General features: G+C 36.3%; 1 protein-coding gene across 1 annotated transcript in view; it reads right to left on the bottom strand.

Moving 5' to 3' along the window:
- Positions 1-5369, bottom strand: part of LOC107757803 (semaphorin-6B-like) — a 119855-nt gene extending 114486 nt beyond the window's left edge. Inside the window, exon 1 of the mRNA XM_016575386.1 lies at positions 4725-5369. The gene's annotated coding sequence lies outside the window, so the exon portion shown is untranslated. The remainder of the gene's footprint in view (positions 1-4724) is intronic.
- Between the last annotated feature and the right edge of the window lie 3480 nt (positions 5370-8849).

Genomic DNA, 8849 nt, shown 5'->3' with positions numbered 1-8849 from the left:
GGTTTATTGTTCACTCTATTTCTCTCTACGGACTCTTTTCACAGACTGTGATAGCTCATTTCACTCATTAGAATTTTTACAAATATTTTAATTTAAAAAGTAATTAATGTACATCTATAACAGTACCTTGGCATTAAATTACAGAAAACTAGGTAACGCTACTGCATGGTTGAGCGAGAGACGGTAAATTTCATCCTCTCTTCTGACCAATGTAATCAATCGCTTGATTTTTTTCCTCTTCTGAAAAGTCATAGAAATGCTATTGTGGATGTTTTTTGTTGCTATTGGGGCAAATGGGAACGCAAAAATTATATCTGTCGCAGTTTCCGCTCACCACTATAGAAGGTCCATCATTAGTGGTAATTGTCATACTTTGGGTTAGTGATTTAATAAAACCAATAACTCTGAATATTAAACTTTGTCATGTATCTTGACATAAATGATATCTTCAATTAGTGCTGCATGATCAATGGCATTTTAATCACAATCATGATTTCGGTTTCCCTCGCTTATTTACACATAATCATCTGTAATATTTGAGATATATCCAACATGACTATATTGTTTGTTATTGTGGTTGCTGAATAAATGCACTTACACAACCTCTATACTATAATACAAGTCTTTTTGTTGTTTTAATAGAAAAACAATTAACATAATTTGGAATTTTTGCAATTAATGTTAGGAATTTCATCGTTTTAGCTTTTGAAGGAAAAGCTTTACAAGTTTTCTTAATGTAGAGAGTGTAATGTACACGATAAACCGGGAAATCAGGTCAAATAAACCCTGCATGAGTTGACATTTTCTTAATTTGTGCTTACGTGAAAGTGCAATGATTCTAATGAAATGTAAAACAATTGTGATTAATAATCATTTTGAGCAAAATAATCGTGATTATTAGTGTAACCATTATCATACAGCCCTTTATTTTGCTTTTTGAGAAGACGGTTGCTATTGCTTTTCTATGTGATCAGAGTTACGATTTTCGCTTGGTGAATGATAAAAGATGATCACAGAGGCTCTTTTGAATTGGTCGCCTATCAATCACACAGAACTTTTTTAACTACCACACAGCAACTTGCTAAAAACTACTCTTAAGATCTTAAAGGGGTCATATGATGCTTTTTAAAAGATCATTATTTTGTGTATTTGGTGTAACAGAATATGTTGACATGCTTTAATGTTCAAAAAACACATTATTTTTCAAATACTGTACATTATTGTAGGTTCTCTATGCCCCGCCTCTCTCAAACGCTTCGTTTTCTACAAAGTCCCTCCTTCCGACAAGCGCAGTCTGCTCTGATTGGCCAGCTGACCCAGTGCATTGTGATTGGCCGAACACCGCAAGAACACCTGCAAGAACAGAGTCGCGTGACAGACACAGTGATGAAGCTGGTATGTGTTTGCAGTACACAAGTCACGGTTAAGACAGCTGACTCCACTGTGAGTGACCCTGTCACTCTCTATCTCTGGCTCACATACACGCGCGCGCGCGCGCACACGCACACACACGATGCGCAAAACTCCGCATTTGAACAGTCAATAGCAAATACTTAAACTAATAACTGAACAGTAGCTGATTCAGAAGCGCCAGCATTATGCAAACATTTCCACATAGTGACCTAGATATGTGGGGGCGTGTTAGAACGAGCCGTTTTAGGGGGGCGTGGCAGAGTCTTCACTTTGATAAAGAATATCTCTTTGGTTTTGAGACTTTAGTCTTTGCAACTTCAGGGATCTTATCTATGCACAATCAGCTTGTAACACTCCAAAGAGAAAGGAAAACTTGAAATCGCATCATATGACCCCTTTAAGTGCATAGCAACACCTTGGCAACCACCCAGAACACTCTGAGTTTTGCACAGACAAGCAACAAAATGCATAAATCTAGTTGTTATTTACTGTGCACTGTCTTCAAACACAAACATTTTAGCTCACGTCATCTGTACAACATGCAGCTAATGTACATTTCCACTCTTATCTCTAGATGTTATCGTCTGTCTAAACGTTCTGTTCTCCCCTGCACGTCTCCAGACTGTCCTTACACATGACTTATTTTTCAAAGTCCTGGAACCTATGGGTAAAAATAAATAAATAATATAAATAAATCATGCAGTGCCTAAGAGGGCAAAGACAGCACGTCAGCAAAAAGAAAAACAACGGGCAGTTACAGGCCAGCTAGTTTTTACAACATCTTGGTGTAGGACGATTCTGTCTTTCTCAGGAAGATACTGCCTCATGGAGAGATGTGTTGGTTTTCTTTTAGGTCCTGTTTGTCGTTTCAGCCATCGTGAGCATATTGCATATAGCTCTTTTAGTCCATTTTGTAGTACTAAATAATAATAATAATAATGCTTTTAAATAATATTCTTGAAATGCCTGGGATTGCTCATGACAGTTATTTATTTAGCTATAAAGAAAATTATTAATTTATTAAATTCCCCCTCAAAAATCAATATATATAAATTATATATATATTATAAAATAGTTGGCACACTGAAACTCTACAGTACCATTACAAAATATTAAATAATGATTTGTTGTACTGTTTTAATGCATTAGCTACCATGAACTGAAAAATTAATAACCTTTTTACAGGTCTTATTAATAGCCATTTTTAATTTAGAACTATACTATTGTTCATTGTTTATTCAAAATACATTGACAAAATACATAAGTGTTCATTTATAACTTGAAACGTTATATATGTTTTAATAAATATAGAAAATCACATTAAAAGTCTTGTTAATTCATGATATGTAATCAACCTGTCAAGGATAAAATAAAATAAAATAAAATAAAATAAAATAAAAATAATAGTGCATTAATTAATTTTAGCGGACTGAACCTTTCTGTTAGCCCAAAAAACACACTGCAAATGGTGTTAACTTGACACAATTTGACATCAGTTAAAAAATCCATTAAAAAGATGGATTTTGAAAGCTTCTTTTGTGAGGGTAGTCATACATTTTTAGTGTATACCATGGTATTAACTTATGACAGCCTCACTATACCATGGTACCACCATAAAAGCATTTGAAAGTTTATTTCTAGTTAAGTTTACCATATAAATGGCTGGTTTTCCTTGGAAACAAGGGAAGCAGTTCCTGTTAACTAAGCTTATAAATTATGCAAAACTATTAGAGCATCAAACCCAGGCAGACAATCATCATATGCAGAACGCAAAGGACAAAAGCCCAATTTAGGTGGTGACTGCATTTCAGTCATGTATGCATATCCCAAAGCACGTGGTGAACCGATCCCCTATCCTCCAAGCCAATATATGAAAGCTTTGTCTTCAGAAACACTGTTGACATGCGAAACGTGCTTTACATAAGCCTGGCACTGGAGAGGTTTGTTTATTACCAGCAAGAGCCGCAGAATTATGAAGCATCAGCGGGCCTGGAGTGTGCATGCATTCACAACAATAGAACGATGAACCAATGAAAGCCACGACGCATCCGATCGCTCACCCAGCACTTGAGCGAATTACAAACTAAACAGTTTTGCAAGATATGGATCTTGCATGCATGACCTATGAGACATGCTCCTGAAAGCCAACAAGCCCTGAATGAGATTTTAAAAAAGCTCTATCAACAAGCTACACCTGGTTAAAATTCCTAAAGGGATGTGAACAGAATTGCATCATTATTTCTAAAGGATTCTAATTGGATTTTTCTAGCAAAATAAAACATCACACAAACAATAACTAGATCTTTCAGACCACCAATAGAATAAAAAAAAACTGTCCATGTGATTTCCTTTAAATGTCCAGCAGCAAAACATTATTCCAGTACAAGACATATAAAGCTCTGAAAAAGATTATACAATATCCAATAAGACTCTAAGAATCAAGAATCAAAAAATTCTGGAAATCCTGTTGGATCCTGTTAGGATTGGTTTCAAATGACAATATTCCGATTCCAATTCCAATAGAAATATATATATATATCCAGTATATATTTCTCCTTGACTAGGGTGTACATATTAATATAATTATACTAAACCATCTTAAGGACTTATTGTGATCTTTCAGAAACCCATGCTTCCCACCAGGACTTTTACATCACCAATAGAAACCAATGCCTTCATCAAAAGAAATGTAAGGAAAATCTAATTTTCTTTCACAAACTCTTAGCTTCCATTTGATTTCCTTTAACTGCCCAATAGCAAGGCATTATTCCATTACAATACGTAGAGCGTTCATATTCAACAGACATGTTTAATCCCAAAAAATCCTGGAGGAATTTCAGTTTATCCAGTTGGATTTGATTCTTAAAGGATTCTTACTGGATCCAAATGTTAATGCTATATAGATACTCCTCCAGGATTTTATGAATAGGGTGGATGTATTGATGAACCTTCTTCAAGATCAAATGTGCATCATGGTCAGAAATGAACAAGGGCTCAAGACAAAAACATGCCTGTAAAAGTGACAAAGAGCTCCATATATTTATAGTCTGGGGCAAAAAAAAACAAAAAACTTAATTCATCCTCTGTTTTTGTATTTTGTCGGTCATTCTTAATATTTTAGGCCAATAATTATGGTTTTAGCGCCTCTGCAGAGCTAATATTAAATGTTTGTGATTAAATCAGCAAATAAAATCCTAACAAAACATAATGCCCCTGAAATTCGTTTCCTTAATAATAATAATAATTTTTTTTTTTTAAAGTTAATTTCTTACTCTATAAATCTATAACTAAAATATGACTGACCGGCTCACCTGGTAAGTTGGATGTCGGTGCGTTTAAATCCTCAAGGTGATGCGTTCCTTCCTGGCGCAGGATGCGGGACAAAGCTGATAATTTCACCTGCCTCCCATCCAAAGCGATCACGCGCACCGGGGTGACATATCGGTCCGACACGGGCGTCTTTGAGCGGGGTCCGGTGCGCACCGGGCGTTTATAGCGCAGTAGATCCGCGTTCTTCCACCCGCTCACGCAGACACAATGTCCCTTTCGCGACGGAATCTGTCGAGATCCGGTGTGCGGGACGCCGCTGCTGTAATTCGGTGAGGATACAACGGGTAGGTGTGGTTGGGTGAACGGACGGAGACAGACAACCGTGGCACGGGTCCAAAAGAGCAGTCCTGCGTTAAGACGCACAGCGCAGTGTGTGTGTCCGCCCGCTGAAAGCTTTTCAAATGCAGAAGATTCACGTGCATATGAAGATATCAATATCTGAGGATCCTTAAATGGTTTCGGAGATGGTTAATAACGCCATACATCCTCCTGCAGTCTGGAGCGGAGCGTCTCTCCAGCGGTTCCTTTGGCGATGCTCAGGAATCAGTCTGTGCGTTCTGCTGTCGTATAAACTGATATTTACATCCACTGTTGAGACGCCGAGCGCTGCGTAAACACGAGCTTCATCCGCGGGCTTCAGACTGAGGCACCTAACCATCCAAGAGGGGGGATGGATCTCTCTCTCTGTCTCTCTTTCCCTCACACACACGTGCACACGCAAACACACACACACACACACACACACACATTCAGTTAGGCAACGTATACACAGTCTGATAATTAGATCTAATATCTTAATGGTTTCTTTAGATTAAAAGGAGAACAAATAGAGAGAATAGATTTTCCCCTGAGAAAAACACCCTATTAATTTCATGCGTCCTCTGAGATTCATTGGAGATCTCAACAATGTCTCAAACTTTACAGAAGACAATATTCAATATTATATACATCTCAATATGAACTGACATATTTCTCATCAAATTGGTTCAAGACCAAATGATCTGTACCCACATTAATTCCATGTATGTTTGGTTTGCGTCTTATTTGGTTTCAGGAGTAATATCTGAGACAAAATCAGTACTTGAATTAAATGTATTTCACATCTTCATTAAAGGGGTCATATACCCTCACGTCGTTCCAAACCTGTATGACTTATTTTCTTCTGTAGAACAAAAAAAAAAAGAAGATGATGATATTTTGAGAAATGTCTTAAATGTCTTTTCTCCATACAATGGAAGTCAGTGGGCACTAATATTGTGTTGGTTCACAATACTTTTCTGCTTTTGTGCTCCACAGAAGAAAGAAGTGCAGTTTTACACACTTTAAAGGTAGAATCCTTACTACATAAGCAAATATATTTTAAAACATTATGTATGTTATTGTCTATGAAGATGCATGTGACTAATGCACAGGGACTAAACATACTCCAGGACATGTGTCTGGGTAACTTTTATTATTTAATTGCAGTTTATTTAAAGCAAGAATCCTCACCACCGCGTGGACAACAAAGGCTCTTTATAGATAATGCTTTGGACCATCTGTGTTTGGTTTTTGACTGCCGCACCTGCTGAAGCAACAAAAGACATCAACAGACTAAACCAGTTAATAAACATAAAATAATCTGTCATTGTGATCTCACTTTAAACACAGGTCATGACACAGACCGGTTCCACCAACCTGTTTTTTTACATTTAATATTTTTACATTTTTTCACACATTTTTTTCTGAATATAAAGTTTAAAAGAACAGCATTTATTTGAAATAAAAATATTTTGTAAGAATATAAATATCTATACCGTCTCTTTTGATCAATTTACTGCTTTCTTCCTGAATAAACGTATTAATAGCACAATAGTTTGTATCTTATGGATTATTCCGATGTTACATATCGAAACAAAACTTATATAATATAATATAATAGCTTTACCTTTAATTTGTTGTTGACTTGCAATTCTTTCTATATTCATGATTTTAGGATGAACCTACAGTCAAAGAAGTTTTTTAAAAAGCATTAATAAAACTAGCGGTCCACAAAATGAACTGCATGCATAAATAATCCAGGCAGTGTAATTATATATTTCGGATCTGAAAACATAGAAAATGTATGTAAGTGTCATTTCAACACTTCAGGTGACTCAGCAGCATAGACGGTACTGCTTTTCTCTTTCGGTCACATATGCAGAACAGATTTTCCAGATGGATTCTCGGCTGATTCACAGAGATGTGTGGGATTTTTGCTTCAGAGTCTGATATATTCGCAAGTACGATGTACGATGTTTAAAATGCACTCAAAAGACTACAAACGCACTGAACCACAGGATCAAAAGCACATGCATGCATTTCTCAAGGGTTGTTCACATCAAACAGCAATGCTTAAATAAGACAAATTAGCAAATTAGTAACACTCAGTGCTTGTACTCCCTAAATAAATAATAAAAAGGTGTTTCAGTTGTAGAAAAACACAAGCCCTTTGCAAGTGTGTAATGCAAATTTTTTTTTTTAGGCCTGAAAACAAGACTCTGAAAGCCCAGTTTCCCCGATATCCCCCAAAGAAACTGCGATCAAAGAGAAAAAAAGAGAGAGAGGGGAACACTTTTCAGACTGATGAGCTTTGTAAAAATCGACGCGTTTCAGAAAGGCGGGGCATAGAGGAGAAACAATAATGGACAGTATGTGGAAAATAATGTGGTTTTTTAACCTTAAACCACATAAACACATTTCATTACACCAAATACACAAAATAATGTTCTTTTTAGCAACATCATATGACCCCTTTAAGTCTTCTGAGATGTGAAAGATCAACCTCTAAGCAATATGATTTTTAATAGCTCGAGAGCACCCTCCTTAGACTTCTATTGCTATAAAATAAAGCTAATTATGATTACACTCTTAAAATGTATAAAAATTAAAAAATATTATAATTAGATTTTAAAAAGTTATTCTCTAGTATGAGAATCTAGTTCTAGTTTTCATCCATATAGTGATATGAAGAACCTGTAATATTACAGCAAGAACCTTAAGAATCCTACAGAGTGAAAAAAAAATTCTTGGAGGATTCCTTGCTGGTCTTAAAGAGACGGTTTACCCCAAAATTTAAATTATCTCATCATTTACTCACCCTCACGTCGTTCCAAACCTGTATGACTTATTTTCTTCTGTAGAACAAAAAAAAAAAGAAGATGATGATATTTTGAGAAATGTCTTAAATGTCTTTTCTCCATACAATGGAAGTCAGTGGGCACTAATATTGTGTTGGTTCACAATACTTTTCTGCTTTTGTGCTCCACAGAAGAAAGAAGTGCAGTTTTACACACTTTAAAGGTAGAATCCTTACTACATAAGCAAATATATTTTAAAACATTATGTATGTTATTGTCTATGAAGATGCATGTGACTAATGCACAGGGACTAAACATACTCCAGGACATGTGTCTGGGTAACTTTTATTATTTAATTTCAGTTTATTTAAAGCAAGAATCCTCACCACCGCGTGGACAACAAAGGCTCTTTATAACAAGACTCTGAAAGCCCAGTTTCCCCGATATCCCCCAAAGAAACTGCGATCAAAGAGAAAAAAAGAGAGAGAGGGGAACACTTTTTAGTAATATTCCTGTCAGGCAGGTTTTCATCACCCTTGCTTCTGTTGCTGAGGAGATGAGCATCAGGAAACCATTATAGTGATATTTTTAGGCAAGCTTTTAAACAGATGCTGCTTTGATATGGAACGGAGAAAAAGTATCCGATTCTGACATCTACAAATTGGACGCAGGTCAGTGGCAAATCGCTCCAGAAAGTGTTTTTAGCACAGACCCTGCAAAATTGAAAAACCTATGTGCGAAAACTCTCAAAATGTGGCAAATCACCACAAAAGCCAGCAGGCCGAACCACAACAATGCAGCAATTTATGTCAATAAAATGGGTCGCAGAAAATGAAAAGTCTGTCCGCAGCTCTCAAATCTCATTTGAAAATTTAGAAATTTTGCATTACGTCACTTGCTCACCAATGGATCCTCTGCAGTGAATGGGTGCCGTCAGAATGAGAGTCCAAACAGCTGATAAAAACACCACAATAATCCACACCACTCCAGTCCATCATGTGAAGGGAA

Source organism: Sinocyclocheilus rhinocerous, unplaced genomic scaffold (assembly GCF_001515625.1).
Source record: "Sinocyclocheilus rhinocerous isolate Xijiao unplaced genomic scaffold, SAMN03320098_v1.1 scaffold112, whole genome shotgun sequence".
Lineage (NCBI taxonomy): Eukaryota > Metazoa > Chordata > Actinopteri > Cypriniformes > Cyprinidae > Sinocyclocheilus > Sinocyclocheilus rhinocerous.
Note: the sequence above shows the minus strand (reverse complement) of the source record. Positions and strands in the feature narration are given on the sequence as shown.